The sequence below is a fragment of the Zonotrichia albicollis genome, chromosome 4 (genome assembly GCF_047830755.1).
Source record: "Zonotrichia albicollis isolate bZonAlb1 chromosome 4, bZonAlb1.hap1, whole genome shotgun sequence".
Taxonomy (NCBI): domain Eukaryota; kingdom Metazoa; phylum Chordata; class Aves; order Passeriformes; family Passerellidae; genus Zonotrichia; species Zonotrichia albicollis.
In genome coordinates this window covers 46051201-46068593 of record NC_133822.1, presented here as the reverse complement: position 1 = coordinate 46068593, position 17393 = coordinate 46051201, and the positions used below count along the sequence as shown (strand labels likewise).

General features: G+C 39.2%; 1 long non-coding RNA gene across 1 annotated transcript; it reads right to left on the bottom strand.

Moving 5' to 3' along the window:
- Positions 1-10267: 10267 nt before the first annotated feature.
- On the bottom strand, positions 10268-14951 carry LOC113460137 (uncharacterized). The gene is made up of 2 exons (XR_003381888.2): positions 14745-14951; positions 10268-12380 (listed from the first exon to the last, which is right to left on the bottom strand). It is a non-coding gene; the product is annotated as an uncharacterized LOC113460137 (long non-coding RNA).
- Between the last annotated feature and the right edge of the window lie 2442 nt (positions 14952-17393).

The following is a 17393-nucleotide window of genomic DNA, read 5'->3' as shown; positions in this document are numbered from 1 at the left end:
TGCAATTTTGAGAACAACATGATTGTATATAGAAGTTTTGTGGTTAGAGTGACTAATAGTGAATTTAAGCTTGTGATTTTTTTACAGCAGAAAAAAACCCAGATCTTCCAAAAAGCATCAGAAAGTGGAAATTTCTTCTCTGAGGAGTCTGACACAATTTTGTGGGGTGTTGAGAACATATTAGCTATAAGCCATAGTTCTGTTCAGAGCCTCACTCTATAAATGACATTGCAACTGATTTGCTCAGGAGAAAAGAAAGTGAAGATTTGTAATTTGTGCTGTAGGATTCACTGAAGAGAGTGAGATATAACAAGCAAGCTTCAGCTTGCCCATTACTTGGGGAAATGAAATATCTATTTAAGGCAAAAACTTTGTGGCATGTAAATTTTAAAGTTCAGACTAGTTCTCAAACAGTATAGATTGAATATGTATAAATAATTGGCAACTGTTACATCGTGATATTTACCCTCATAAGGCTGTTATCGCAGTGATGTCTCTGCTTGTCATCTTCTAGGATGTATGTTTGAGGGTTTGGTTGGGAATGTTTCCTTGAGGATTTTGGTACAGTGATGCAGAGTATGAGACAAGTCCTGTACCTTCCCCAGCTCAAGAAGATTCTAAGGATGTTCTGGGGCATTCAAGATCAGCAAGGCAGGTAAAGAGAATCACTGAGATTCAACTCAGTACAGGGAATTCCCCTCTTTACCTGTTCCTCAGATAAATGAGGGAATAGGGGAAGTGAGAAAAGGGGCACACTCAGATCTGAGTGTCAAGAGCAGATGGTAACACAGACAGAGGAAGAGATGGACAGGTGTCTGTTCCTCTCCCCATGCCTTGGTGAATGATTTGGTGCAGCTACCACCATCCACAGCCCTGAGCCCACAGGGTAAGCCCAACCCAGTGACACTGGAAAAGTGCCTTTAGATGAGCCAAAACCCAAAACTCACAGCTGGTAACACCAGTTGCAAACAACTTCACCTACAAGTATCAATAGATTAGACAAATATTCTCTGCTACATGACACTGCTAAAGAGAGTAACAGAGAATGTGGTCTGGGCAAAAGAACAGGGAATGTGAACAGCAGTCTAGAGATAGACATGGGGAGGAGGGGCCTGGGATAAGAAAGAGTGAAAAAGATATGCACTGTGCTAATGCCTGTGGCCTTTCTAACCCCTCACCTCTCCCTGTTTCCTTTACCGCTTGCACACATAGCTTGACAGATTCTCTAGCTAAATTATCAGCGCTACTTTCCACTGGTTTTGTTTGTGCTTATTTTTCAGCCTGAATATGTACTTTTAAGAGGGTCTCTGCAACACTGAGAACCACTATATGAAAGAAGTTGCATGAGCACCCACCAACATGGAGGCAATTAATTTCCTGCTTCTTAGATGTGGGTCTAAGGGGCAAGAATAATGAAGCACAATAGGGTGAAAGCAAATAAAAGGAAAGCAAGCAAATTTGTAAGTAGAGCTTCTTGGGGTGGCTTAGAAATCCAGCTTTTAAGGTAGAGCAATAATTACAGTGTATTTTCACTTAGACTCTATTTCTGTTAGTTTTGTGCCAAATTGTGCAATTTTTCTGGCATTGACACAAAAAGGGAGCACCTGCATCTGCTTCAAAAATCTGAACAGCCTTAAAAATAAAGCCTTCAGACAGCAAGGCATTTCTCTATCACACATGTTGTTTTCCTTTATTAATTTACAACCTGTATCAGGAAAGGAATTTTGGCATTTGTTTGTTTAGGGATGTTTTCCTTCCCAGGGGCTTTTGGAACTTGAAGGTATAAAATCCTTAGGTAGGGATATATTTTATTCTTGAGCAGTGAAATTACATTCAGTTTTGACTGATGTGAAAGTTATTTATAATAATTAATTGCCTTCAGTAATGTGTCTTGATTGGGAAGATTCTTCAGTGCATTAAAGCTAAAAATGTTCCACAGAGGATTGCTCACTAGTTTGATCAGCATCTCTTGCACCAGTTGCATCACCTACTGTGTCCTAAAATATCTCTGGACTCGAAATATATCACCATTGCCACTGTCTCATTTTTATGGGTCACGCCTCCCACTCCCTCATATCTGCTGGGTAGAGAAAAATACACAGAGCTCTCTGGAATTGCAGTTGGTTCCAGTCCCACCTCTGTGGTGAGATGATGAGGAAAGTCATCATGGGAAGTTTCCAGATTCCTCACTTCTTCTCTCTGTATGGGTGTTAAGTGCAGGACAAATCTCAAATTACTATTTGATTGGACTTGATTCCTCTGCACTGTCTCTTGGAACAACGGACTTCTCCTTTATCAGCTGCTCACTTGCAGAGATACTGCAAGATGTCTGTTCTGGAGGCATGCAGTCCAAACATTCCTCATACTAAATCCTGAGTTTGCTATGAAAAGTTACTCCATACTTAAATTGAAAGGGCAAACTTCTGAAATATGGGATGCTTCTGTAATTAGCTTGTCTGTGTAATCTTAATTTACATACAAATTTGTATAGACAGCTACAGTTCATAATAAAGCTTTCACTACAGGAGCTAGGTCTTGGTGAAAATACATTCTGCATGCAGAGGAGGCAGAACCGAGGATTTCCAGGCAACCATGGAAAAGGTATTTTCCAACCTATTAATCTTCAAATCCTGTGGACCTGCCAGGATTCCTGATGTAGATGCAGAAATCCCTATGCAGTATAGAAGAGTGGAGAGTAAACATAAAGCTGCTGATCACAGAAGGATTTCAAAAAGACTTTTGAGGCTGCTCACCCAAAAAGACAAGACTGTTGCCAATACTAAGTCAGATCAGCCATGCTGTGTGTAGCTGCATCTTGAGGACCTCAAAAAAATGGATGGAAATTTCAGAGTTTACCTGCACAGCTTGACAGGGGTACACTGCAAAGGTTTTCCTCCTGGTGAAAAGTTTTTCCTTAAATCCCTTTTTTATTTTAAGTCCTCTTCAAGTAGTTGTTGCCTGCTTTTAGATCAAGCCTAAGACTCTTCAGCAGTCTCAGTATTTCAGGATCTCTCAGTATTTCCTTGTGGTCCAGTAGGTTGTCCAAAACTTGATTGATCCTCTTTTTCACAGGAAGCCTCCCAAGCTCCAGGTAGATGGGAAAAGCAACTTCCTCATCTCTTTTAGGGAACTCCTTTCAACAACAGGGTAATTGTTGTTTTACCTTATTCATAGGAAGAGAGAGTATTCGAGCTAGAGTCCAACAATAATCTTTTCAGCAGGATTACTACAAATTCCTTAATCACAAGTGAGCTTATACTATTCCAAGAGCAGAACTTTGCTTGTCTCCTTGTTGGAAATCATGAAGTTTCTGTTTTCCCAGTTCTCTAGTTTATAAAAATCCCTGTGGATTCAAGTAACTCCCTCTAATTTAGCATAATTAATAAATTTGCATGTGTTGCATCCTAGGTCATCACCTAGGTCATTGATTAAGACATCCAACTGTGAGAAAGAGAAAGACTGCTCTTCTCGCTGCTGGTCACCAAGCAGATGCTGAGCTGCTCGTTGATAAATTTCAAGCCCAGAGGTACTGTTAATTTTTAGTCCATCTAAACATCATTTCTTCCAGTCCACAATTCCTCATCTGCCAGCTGGCAGAGTATGGAGTCAAAAGCTTTCCTAATGCTGAGATACATGACATCCATGTACAACAAACCTCACTTTGTTGTAGGAGGCACCAGGTTTGCTGAACATCATTTGTCCCTGGTAAATCGGGGGATTGCTAATTGAAGCTGTAAAGTTTTTGTTCTTCACAACAATGCTTATTCAAGCATCCCAAAAAGAGAAGCTGTGTGATTTTTCCAAGGTCTGAGGAGAGCCTGGCTGACATTTAAGTCCCCGGACCCTTCCTCTTGTCATTTTTAGAAATGGCACCCAGCGTCACTGTGAAAACCATCCAGGGAAATGTGTGTTTTCTCTGTGAAGGACAGGGTATCCTGGAATTGCTTTGCCATGACAGAAGGGTCTGAGCCTGGGAAAGCACCATGATCATGGCAGCATACAGTGAGCTCTTGCTGCTTCTTGAAAATTTGGAGGAGACAGTGTAAATCTCATGCCAGCCCATGCCCATATGTGCAGAGGTATTTTTCCCAGCTGACTGTAATTTGTGTGCAGTCATACCAGGTCTTGGCTTCTCACTTAGACACCTGAATTAGGAGGACAACCTATCACATACACAATAATTTTTCTACAAAATAATCCAGAACTCTCATTTTAATCAACATTTTAGCTCAACTTCATTCTGTGTTTTTCCCTCTTGGGGGTATAATGATAATAAAGGAATCTGACTCAGTCCCCTGAGTTAAGAAATTGCTCCCTTAGGCAGTGTGACTCGTCCTACTGAGTTCAACTGGAAATTTATTTTGTTGCATAAAATAGAAAAATATGATTCATATACTGTTAATACTCAGCTGCATGTTTGCAATTTGAGCATTTAATGAATTTCAGTTCAACAAATTAATTGCCAGTTTAGCCTGAAAATGTTTTAGAGGTCCTTGGGAATAAGAAAGAACACAATTGCGTTCCCTCATCTGCATGGATCAGCACATGACCTCTGCAGCTAAGACCGTCATAAGAAAAATGGTTTTTTCTATTTAGAATAGCAATCACCAAGTCAGGGAAACCATTCTCTAAGTGAGGTCACATGCTAAGGGTGCTTTTGCTAATTATTTCTGGGCATTAATGCAAAGAAAATAATTCAAATTTCATCCAAAATAATTTACTCTCTACTTGAAAACAGTCACAGGATCATAAAGTTTTGAAACAAATATAGCCTTTTAAAAGACTTCTTTAGGAAAATATTTGAAGATTGATTGTTTTAGAGGTGGCTGCACTTGGAATTGCCTTATTAGTTGTAGTCTTCAATTTTACATCTAGTGCATTGTGAAAAACTTTTGGCCCACTTGAGGCTTTGTGCAATGCAGGCAGGCACTAAACTGCTCATCCTTGATCCTTTGGCTTAAGTGGCAGGGTGGGGAATGTCTACACAGAGAGCACAAGCAGCAGCAGCAGTCTGTGTTTTGGAAAAGCTACATTTTGAGACCAAGAATGTTGAAAGAACAAGCCCAGGAATCCTGTCCCCCTGGATTTACTTGTTTCTAAACCTCAGCCTTAAGAGCTTCCTTCTGCCCTGTCGATGATACTGCTGCAAGTGGTTACAAATATGAAATGCTGATAGAAATTTTTGGAGAGGGTTACTGAAAGGCCAAATGGAAGCTTTGGGAGAAGCATTGTGAGGCTTTGTACTTCCCAGGTCTGTGACTCCGGACCCCGTTAGCAGAAACACAGGAAAAAATCCATCCCAGCATGGATACCACTGGAATGGTGTTAATTGAGGGCATGGATCATGAAAATACTGCCAGCTTTTGTCTCTTGTAACAAGTTGTTGATTTATATGGGAAATGAGAGCTACAAAGGTGTGTTTGTGGATAAGTATTCATGTTTCTCTCTTGGTATAAAGGGCTGAGAATAGAGGTGAAAAAGCCGAGAAATGAGGAGAATACAAAAGATACCCACACATCTAGTGAATATTGTCTTGTTCAGTAAGTGACATGCTAATTTCCTCTTTGAGCATACGTACTGTGGCCCTGCTGAAGTTTATTATCAAGTAAATTAAACTGGAACCTTTGGTATCTCAGTCGGTCTAGATAATAAATGCATTTCATTATTATTTTTTCAAAAAAAATAGAAAAGAAAATTGATTTTATTTTCAAAAAATAGTCAGGTGGAGTGATGCATGCTGTCTGTGCTGTATTTTAGGTGCTTTATCATGCAATTTCTCATCTCTACATGAAGTTGCTTAGAAGCTAAAGAAAAATAGAAAAAATAATTAGAAATTCCAGTTTTGTAAAAGCTTGTCACTTTGACTGTACATTAGCTCTCTCTTCAAATGAAGTGAAGTGATGGGGGAAGGATGAAATATGCTAACTTTGCGCCATGTCTCTGAGCTACTCCTGAAGATAAAGTTCTGCTTTACTCACTGCGCTTATTTGAAAAGCATACAGCAAAGTGTTCACAAAACTGTGATCCCAACTTAGCTTCGTGTGTGAGACTTCATTAAAGAGTGAAAAAAAAGTGCTTCCAATTCCAAAAGACAATAGTTTGAGCACTGAGAGTCCATGGACTTTATGCAATAGAATCATATTTTTAAATATGTCCTAAAGTCAGAGAACCAAAATACCTAGATCTTCAAACAAGCAACCATGGTTGGTTTCCTGAAGCTGGACTGCAAGCCATGTGCTGTTGTCTTGGTAATTTATATCTATATTTCTCAAAGCTTCTCAAGTAATTGTATTTTTATTAATTTGTTTGGATTTCATTTGAAGTAGTTGGAGTAATGTATGCCAGGGAAGACAGTAGGTTTGGCATAGAGGAGATGTCAGTTATTTAGCTGTTGTGACACTCAATCTTCTTTATTCTTTCTAAATCTGGCATTAGCAGGTTACAATGAACTTGACTCCCTAAAATCTATAAAATCTCAGTAATTCCTTGTTGTTTGGCAAATTCCTCAATAGGCTATGCAAGAGAATTTCTCTGTAAAATTAATTTAAATAGTCCTTGAAAACAGACTTATTAAGCCTTTGTCAGGTAGTGGTTTGAGGGTTTTGTGTTGTTTTGGTTTCCTTTTTTTTTCCCAAAAATTTAATATTTCCTTAGAAATAAAGAAACTTTCCTGCTGCCATTGCTGAACTGACTGATGGCTCTGCGTGGGTGTTGCTTATTGTGGTTATGCAAAAGAAACCATGAGTCACAAGCAAGTGGAAGAAAGCAGTTGCTGTAGGCACTGCCACCAGCCCTGGAAGTGGCAGAGTGCTGCAGGCACGGGGAGAGCTGCAGTTCTCTCCCATTTTGGCTCCTCATTTTTCCTGCAGTGTTGCATTTGACAGATCATTTAAATGGTGAAGAGAATGGCTACAAAACAGAAAGAGAAGCTGGGACTGAACTAGGCAAAAATACAAAAATAAGATGGATTAGGCAAAAGCAAGAAACAGAAATTGAAAAGTATACTAGTAATGATAAAAGAATTATAGTGAAATTTGATTAGGGACAAGTTTATTACAACCCCCAAACCTAAAGTATGATTTGCCCACCTGTGATGAAGGATAATGTTTTCCCACCTCCTTTTCATTCAAGTGAGACAGACAGGATCAGCAGCAAAGCTGTCCTTGGAACAAGTTTATCATTCCACTAATCCATCAGCATTATCTCCTGAGCTGCTTCCTTCTCCTGTGAGCCTGCAGCAGATGTAGTTACATTGCAAAAAATAAATGGAAATCACTTTCCAAGTCATTTCAGTCAGTACCATGAGACTACTTAAGCAGTGCTACGCTGACCACTTGCACTGAGACCCTCCACCTGAGACCCTCCTCTGAGCCTCTCCCTCTGTTCTGACTCATGATCAGTGAGGTACCAGCAACAGGAGGTGTTGACACAAGACAGTGAAGAATTGCCAAAACCCCAGGAAAAATTTAAAAATGAGCAGCCAGGTGTGTGCTGTCAAAATAAAAGGCAATAGGGTTAGAAGAGGAAATAGCAACACATGAATCTTGTGGTCATAGAGATTTATAAGTAAAAAATAAGTGGCCAAAAAAATATTACTCTCCCAGTTGTTTAATGAAGATATGAAATGAATAAACAAATAAACAAGAGGTTTGACAGTACCATAACTTTGATGATGAGCTTAAATGTTACAAATCTGGCTGTCCTAGGACATGTGAAGATCCTCAGCATTGTAAAAGGATGTAGCTGTCCTCTGTTTCTTGGTTAATATACCAAGAAATCATGCTTCAACACAAGTTTCCTTCAACACTTCTTATCTCTCTGTGAAACAAAAGGTAATGATTAGTCCAACTCTTTCTCAGTTCTAGGCCTGTGTACCAGGGATCCAGAAACCTAACAGAAGCAATGATATTGATTCATTACAGGACCTTTAAGAAATCAATCACCTTCTAGATGCTGGTTTCTATCTCTGTTGTGAGGATTCAGCAACAGTTATGTTTACCTCTCTGCACCATCATCTGATAACATTCATTGGGAATGGTGATGCTAGCTGATATTACTAAAAAAATATTCAGGTGTAATTTTTTTGTCATTGCAAGAAGTACAAGTTTCCATGGCTAGAATTATCTCAGATTTTGTATTCAAATCCATCAAGGGTTTTTTACTTATTAAAAAAGTAGCATTGGCAGATACATACATCAAAAGTTTAGTTAATAAATTGGGGGGGGGGGGTGGAGAAAAACCCTCTTTGGTGCAAAAATCAATTGAGTAGAATGCTGTCACAAATAATCTCAAGACCAAGGTTTTGTTCTGCACTGCCTGTGGCTAGCTCCTACTCCAGGCAGTAACTAATATCTTGCAGTTTGGCCTTGTTTTTCTGGGATAGCAGAATAGTGCTTAAAGCAAATTTGAACTAGAGGGAAGAGGCATTGAGACACTGAAGCATATCCCTGAACCTCAGGTAACAAATGCCAGCCCCTGTCTGTGAAACACATTAAAGTAGCTTCAGGGCTGCTGTCACTCATGCTGTCTGCCTGCTCCAGAAGTGCCATTAGGGCTGCTGGAGAGAAGATGAATGGAGTGACTCTTCAGCAATTTCTGGTGGCTTATCTTTGGAGGGGTGGCATGGCACAGAAGTAACCATGGCTCTTTTATGACATGGTGACAAGTTGGTTGCATATTAAGCCAGAGAAAACTTGAGACTTTTCATCTGGCTGAGAGTTTGAATGCACCTGCTGGATTTTGTTTTAACAAAAGCACCAGTGTCCACAGACTTTCCCATTTGAATATTCGTGAAAAACAAAGTATTTTTTTTTCCTTTACCCTTCAAAGGAATGACAGACTAGCTGCCAGATTGAACTCTCTTTTGTGATGAAATACGTGCCACCAACTCCTTCCTGTCACTATAATCCTTATATTTCTAATTAGTGCCCTTCAGGGCTTTTAGGTGAGGAGCTGATGGTCAGAGTATGAGTTCTTTCCATGACATCTTGTTCAGACAGCTAGTCAAGAAGATCAAAGTATGTCCTGTGTAATACCCTCCAAGAGCAACACCTGTTCAAAAAAAAAAATTGGTCTTACAGCTTTCTGACAGCACTTTTCTTCAAGAAATTATCCTCCTAATTGATGCCAAAAGCAGAGGTCTGCTATTAACAGGTGGCTGGTGCAGAGCCCAGAAGGCAGGGTACTCAGCATGCTTTGGGCAGGCTCACTTTCTTTTCTTAAATGTTTCCTTTAATCCTCCAAACCTCTGCAAAGCCAGGTTTTCTCTTTTACTGCAAATGGACTATTTTGAGATAAATATGTGCTATAAAATTGAAGCACTTTAATGCCCACACCCACAAGACTAATTTTTATGGCATGGCAATGTTTGACAGATAGAAAATCTGTTGAGTTTTCCTTAGAACTTAAGAAATGAAAGGAAATAAGCTTATAACAAATTGTCTCTGAAGCTCCAGGCTGCTTGTGAGACTGACAACACAGGAGTGCTCTGTGCTGAAAGACACTAAATTCTGGGAAAACAGGTATATGAAAATCAGTAAGGAATAAAGACAAAACTAATACAGCATTTCAGCCTCTTTGTTTCAGTCCATAAATACTTCCATTTATATACTTATTTATGTAGGTGGTGATCTCCTATAGTTATTGAAACACAGAACATTGCTATGCAGATGAGACAAAAAACCATGATAAGCAGCAACAGAAGTGACTGAAAACCTTAAACATTACAGGGAAAATAATATTTTGTCCACCCTTGCATGTATATGGGTACTACATAGATATGTATATACTGTAAGCAAAGATAATCATGTGGTAATCCACAGTCTTGTATAACAGTCTTCATAGTTTTGTGATTTCTGCATGCAGGTTTTGCCACACATCTTGCACTATGGTTTGTTTCTTCGTCTCTTTAGGCTGTGTTTCCACCATTCTAAATGTGTAGCAGCAGATAAAGTCCCAATTTGCCAGGTTCTTCTTTTTCTTTTCTCTATCCTCAGTGAATTAACATTCCAGGCAAGTATCTTTGTCACAAACAGAAAATGTAAGAAAAGGTAACCTGAATGCGGTGCAATTCAATCCTTGTCACAAAAATAAAAAACATTTACTTTTCCTTATTGTTTTTCAATCATATTTAAAAAGCAGTGATAATCATCCACAATGGATTTTATTTTGTCTCTGTTCCCAGATTCATAAATAGGAATTTATAATGCAAAAGTTGTTACAAGATATAGTTATCTCAGATACATGGTCCTAAACAACAACACATTAATTAGCAGTACTCAAAAATGCATCAGAAGAGATATCTTTTTTTTTTTTTGCAAAATTTTGCTCTTAATGTCCCTGAGGTGGCTCAATACCTTCATCAGTAAAGCAGACATTGACCAAAATTTCACAGATGTGTGATCTATGGTGGTCATTTTTCTGAACATGAATAATTAAATATTACATAAGCCATTAATTGTCATAGACGTTTGGGGAGATTTTTTTCTCAGTAAAAAAGCCTTAGAAATCTCAGATTTCCTTCTTGAGAGTTGATATTAGTTGCTAGCAAGACTGTTGCGTGGAGACCTAATATGTCTGGTGAGCAGCTATGTCCAAACCACAGCCAAAACACTTATCTTGTCTGGGGAGCTGATGCCTGAGCAGCACCCTTCTGCTTCAGAGGCTGGGTTTGACATTATAAATGGTGCTTATTTTCTGCAGCCACCATCTTTCAGTCTCCAGTGTTAGCAACCAATCCTTCCAGGCATATTTGTAGGGAAACAAGGCATTCAGAGTCACTCTTTGTTCATTTGAAAATGAAATGAATTAGGCAATGTGCCCTACATGTTTGTCACAAAGGCTAGTATTATTGCTATTTAACCAATGGCTGTCATTTACTGAAATACTGAAACACATATTTAATTTTAATGTTACTGTCACATCTGAATTGATAAGTTAGGTATGCAAATTTGATTTCAAATGAGAAATTAAGCGGCTAATCAGTTGATCATTGCACTCATAGTATGCCATTAGCATTTTTGGTTTTATGTTGTTATTTGTCTTTGACTACTGGGTAGTTTTACTCTCACAGCACGTTATTTAATCCAACTGCCATTTTTCTTGTTATATTTAATTAAAACTGATGAAGAAAACAGTTACAAGGGGAATAAAATTCTTGTTTTAAAATAGCTTGGTATGTACCTTACAGAGGTAGGAACAATGCTAGATAAACATGTCCGTGGATGTAAGATACCACACATACACCTTCAGCACAGAGACCATTCTGTTGAACCATAATTTTTTGTATTTTCCATGGAGTGCTATATTTATATGAATGGAGTAAAACAAATCAAAGACAGTAACTACTTGATTTTTTACTTTTCCAGCATTTGTACTTTGGATTGGTTTCCATTGTTTTGAGCATTCATCGTACTGCCAAGCTACCAACTGGTCCATTGAACTGATGACAGGTTACTCCTGAAGCATGTTAGGGGAGGTTTTTCTTATATCTGGTTCTTTAGTTTGATTTTCCAAATCCAATCCTCAGATGATTATTCTCTGTGGAAAGCATCAACAGATTGTTGGAATTTTTTCCCCTGTAACTTATTTTTTGTACTGTAGAAGAATTTGGAATAATGCTAAGAAGAATGTTTAGGGCTCTTATAAGCCACTAACTTCCCTTTCTTAAAGAGGAAGATCGGGTTAGAGAAAGTTTGCAGGGAATATACATTGTCAGAACTATCTTTTTGCCTAGAAACTCCAGTAGTTCTTGGCTTGGAGGCCAATTTTACATTTAGTGAGGAGCAACTTCTTTATACATGAAAACCCACTCATACTTGATAAGTCAATGTAGACAGATCACACATTTTGAAATTCCAGAATATAAATGCCCTGAAAATGTCATTTTCTCTGAATGTGGAGTGGAAGGAGGTATCTTCCTGCCATTGCATCTCTGTGCTGCTGTGACTGTACGTGGTCTACACCCCCACACTGGATGAGTTGTGTGCTTTTCCAGTTCTCTTCCTGTCCCTTGATCCAGCAGTTTGCAAAAAGCTAACAAGATATTATGCACAGGGAACAAGGCAGAGCTGAGGCAAAGACTCTGGAAAGATGCATGGCAAACAAAGTGAGAAACTTAGACTGTGAGTTGGACTGGGGGACGAAATTGGGAATTTGGCATAGAGTTTCCATCAGAGACTTTTAAATGTTTTCAGGCAGGACCAGGAACCTCTGAGAGTAGCCAAAGCTCTTGATCTCTTAAACAGCTTGCACAGTGATGTAGAAACTGGTGAAATTTGGGGGAAAAAAGGATAAATGAATCTGAAAAGAAGCTTCAGTGCCAGCAGGACAGCAGCAACTTCTTAGGCAGTGGTAGTGGGGAGCAAATCCGGAGGAGGTACCTGGAACAGAGTTTAGAAGACAGATAAATACTTAGTGAGACAAGAAAAACTTAACTGAGCTACCAGAAAGGGAAAATGAGACTAGTGAACAAGACTACTGGGTGAGAGAGAAGGCAATGCGGCAGTGAGTGGGCAGCAGTGCAGAAAAGTAGAGGAGGGCTGGTTATGCAAAAGAACTGGGAGGAGGATGAGAAATTAACTACTTTTCTGGGACTAATGAAGGGAGAGGATGTGTCTTAGGAGCAGTCAGGAGTAGAGCAGAGGCATTTGAGGAGCATGGGCACACTGAATCAAGTTTGGAGAAGGTGGGGAACAAAACATCGAAGTCTGTTCCCAGTAAAGCACACTTTTCTACAGAGCCTGGCACTGGACCTGAGATCCAGGGCCTCTTACACACAATAGTATGCTATTGTTTCCAGTCAAGGCCAGGTGCCTATGAATTGGCAGCAGATGTCACTAGTGCTGTGACAGTTTTGTCAATATAGACATGATAATAATGAAGATACAGCAGTTTGATCTCCTTTAGGTGTGATTGCACCTGCTCAGAGACCCAGGAAGGGCTCAGTTCATACCAATACCTCTGACACCAGATATACATTGGAGTTAAATAAAAGCTCATGTGTTACTACATACTACAGTATATAAATACACTACGATGTGTTCTACACCAGTGTCTAGAATATCCCCTTATATGTGGGAAACAGCTGAAATTATTAAACCAGAAGCTGTACTGTAATGACTGTATTAAATGGCACTCTTTGGCATAAAAAACCTGAGTGATTTCTGCTGACTCTTCTCCATTCTGACTAAAAGAGTTAAAACATTCAGCTGAAGTAGCATCAGAACTTGTTCCCTAGATTTTGTATCCAGTACCCATAAGTGCATGTCCATGAATGCCCATCTGTTAAGTCTGAAGCTTTTTCTGATTCTCTAGTTCAACAAACACACATTTATGTCACCTTGTTTGTCACACAATGGGAAATAGGTTCCACTAAGGGTTGGTGAATAAAGAAGTCTGTGAATTCTGCTCTTAGATATTGTGCAGGGAACATGATGCTATAGAAATCTAAAAATGGACTGGGCTCAGTATATGGAGCCTGGGGTGTTGGTGTATCCAGCTTTAAACCAGTACTTTGCTTTGCACTGATACTCAGTGCTTTCATCCCTTGCCTTCCAGAGCCTGACCTGGGACATGTGCTTGGATTTCCAGGGGTACCATATGAACCTCACTATAACTGATGCAGTAACAGCTACACTTTGGGTGGATACGGTAGTGCATAAGTGATTATTTTCAACATTTAGGCTCTGGGGTTCAGACTGAGCACCCAAACATTGCGAGTGCTCCACGCCTGGGCTCTTTGGCTGTCAGAGGGAATTAACACCACTCCTGACAATGCCCAAGGCTGGCCTGTGCATAGTGTGTGTGAAACATCCAAATTGCATTTTGAAGAGCACCAGAGAAAAACCTTTAAGGAGATTAAACTTCAGAAGGGTTTGTTTTACATGTAGTACCTGAATTCAAAACCTAAAAACGAGGAGAAGGAAAACAGTCACAGTCAGCTCATTAAGTGAGGTGGGGGGGGGGGAAGAGCATGTAACTGTTAAATTGGATAATATATCATCTTGAGATGTGCATGATATTGAGTACTCTAGCATTAATTCTTCATTTCCAAATTTTTGAGTGTTAGACGCCATGATCTGTTAGTATAGTTCTGCATTTTTATATGACTTATAATCTGACAGATGGTAAGATTTTGCAATTATTATCCCTTTATTTCCCCAGAATATGACCTAGTAGCTTTTGGAATATATGCCTAAGGGAAATGTTGCTAATTTCAATGGTTGTGTAAGTTAAAACTACAGCATACAATATAATGCGAAGGACAATTCTATAGTGATAAGTCAGAGGACCGTATGACTTCATAGGGCTTTTTCTATTTGTGCTTTGTGTGGTTCTGGAAAAGGGAGTTAGCTTTTCTCTGTGTTATCCTGCTGCTCAGCCTCAGGGAAAGACTGGACTTGGACAGGATAAATTAATTTTCATTTGTACTGTGTCTCTCTCCCTTTCTCCCAGCATCACATTTGAAGCTGCTGTGTTGTGTGATCAAAAGGCATGTGATGCAGAAAGGCAGTCAGCCCTGCTACCATCAGCACAACTGTGTACAATATAGATGGTACTAGGGATTATGGAGATTCTATCTGACCAGTAAAAAGAAGAAAAGTATCCAGTCTTTAACAAACGGTTGTATCAATGGGAGTGGGAAAATATTTGATAAGTGCAGGCAAGGTAACACTTAGTAAAAAGCTTAAGGATTAACTTCTAAACTCGAGGTGATGTGGGAAAGAAAAAAGGAAAATGTTTACCTTCTCAAATCAAATGCATTTTCTTCCCAGGGCACCAAGCATCCCACACAGAAATATCTTCCTTTGGCTAACATGCATTGCCTAACTCCAGAAGTAGTGCCAAGTTAGTCAGAGAGAATCAGCCTTCCCAAAGTTAGACCCTGCCTACTTATTGTCTTTGGAGTTAAGCAATGCAATTGAGAGCATCTCAATTTGTATGATTGGAATTTTTTCCCTTCCCTTCCCTTCCCTTCCCTTCCCTTCCCTTCCCTTCCCTTCCCTTCCCTTCCCTTCCCTTCCCTTCCCTTCCCTTCCCTTCCCTTCCCTTCCCTTCCCTCTCCATCTGCAGTTGCAACACTCAGAACTTTCAGGTTTTGGTCCAGTTGGCAGGACTGCTGAGACATGAACTGTTCTCTGTCCTCCTGATGTACCTGGAGCTGCCTGAAAGAAAAAAAAAAAAAAGTGTTGCTGTATGAACAGGATAACTAGCAAGGGATAATCTTGGCAAAAATAATTTCTATTAGCACTGTGAAATTTGAGATGATTTCTTTGATTACCTGTTCTAGAAATAATGTATTTCTTAACTGCAGAAATGTCTGTAATGCCTGCTCCAGTTAAGTTTTGGAAAACATTTATCATTCTGATCCTGTTTTCAAGTGCTCATAGCTTTATGGAATTCAAATTCAAATTTGCATTCAAATTTCATTTTTCAACCCTCCTTAGCTAATGACAGCTAAAGACACAATGTTTTCTGCTGGTAATCATGTAGAGGGATGTGGTATTGTGGAGAAAACAGTGTTCTACAACTTGAGAAGAAAAGTAGGAGCTTTGATCACTTTAATGTAATAGACTCAGACTATTTATTCATCTCCTTTATTATAGAAGAAATACCCTACATATTGGGACTAAGTATCTACTACTTGGCTAATGACAGATCATGAGTGTAATTGTCCTAACCACATCTCCATTGTTGTATTCTGTCTTCCTACAACAGCATAAAACTTGTCTATACAAAAGCAGTGTCACAAAGATGAACCTAATGAAGCAATAATATCACTTTTTATTCTAGGAAGCCTCCACAGTCTTCAAAAAAAGCTGCCTTGAGGTTTCATTATTCCTTCATCCCATGGCACACAGTTGTCCAGCCTTTGCCTTCAAACTTCTCTGCGCTGTGTAGATGAATACATATATCTGCTCTGTCTTTTCTTCAGCTTCCTGAAGCTGGAAGGGAGGATAGGAAACAGTTTCTCACTCAATGGACCAGGCAAAGATGTGTTTACCATGGATGATACCACTCAGTTCTGCAGGACTTAAAACACCATTTTGCAATATGTTATTGCAAAATCATGTTTATCAGGGAATTCAACTGACTGGCTGAGAACTCCTTTTGAAATTGTCTATGGTGTGGTTTTGAACAGCTCACATGTTCTTTTCAATCTAGAAGAAAAACATCTATAAACCCTCTGCAAACTTACTTTAATACTGCAGCTGATAACAAAGAAATCTGTGCCAGAGAGAAACACACTTCTGCAATTGTTCCAAAACAGTATTCTATTTAACAGTCTAGTTCAGACTGCTCTATACCAAGTTATTTTGGAGGCTGCCTGATCCAACAAAACGTGAAGCAGTTACTCCTTAAATGCTGTCTTCTTGTTTAACAAGTGCCACCCTTGGTCAAGGGAACAAGAAGTTTCTCCTGTACAGGGTAACATTAAATGAATTTGATAAATGATCTGCCACTTGTGTTTGTGGGAAAAATCTATGAGAGCTTTGTCATGGTCAGCAGGGAAGATTAATGGCAGCTGGGACTTGAGTCAATCAGTGTTGAAACACACCAAACCAATTAAATAAATGGAAACATTTAACAGAGCCTGTATCAATAAATACAGATGAATATTAATGCAGACCTGTAAGATTTGGAGTGGGGGAAAATAAAACTGTAAAGAATAGAAAATGCTTAGATGGGAAGAGTTTCACTACTCATTTCTGCTGCTGATCACCCAGAAGGATTTGGCACTGGAAGGAAAACTGTGCTAGGACTTGGAGAGATAAGCTGGAGCTGTATTATTTTTCCATAACATATCTACTTTACCGTTCTCTCCTATTTTTCAGCTGTAATCTTCACCTAGCTTTTACATGTTTTGGGTTTGTGTTGTTTATATTATTGACTCATAATAGAGAACACACATGAATTTTTATGTTTAATTACATGATCAAGGCAAAGTTCATGATTGGATTTTGAAATGTTCAGCACCACAGGATAGTTAATGTAAATATGGGCACTGCCTTTTCCCTAGGTCAATTCTTCAGTGGGTGGAAATTCTTCTAGCTGCATACATGTTGTCCCCAGTGTCAACATCCTTGTCACTGGGGAAGTTTCTCTGGACTAGTTAACTTCCTGAATTTTCCCAGAGACCCTGTTTATAACTTATGAAGATGAGTTTGATGATGATGACAGGAGTCTTAGGACAGCAACTAGGCAGCTCTTAAGAGATATTTAAGTTTAACTAATGCTGTAGATGTATCTTTTAAGAGCATGAGAAAGTACTGGGCAGTGCTTGAAGGAGGTCTGACTGTGACAATAAGGAGAACTGTGGTGAAATGCAAATACTAAGGATTAGTAAGTGGACACAAAGATATTAAAATTCCTACATCAAAGAAAGCAGTGCT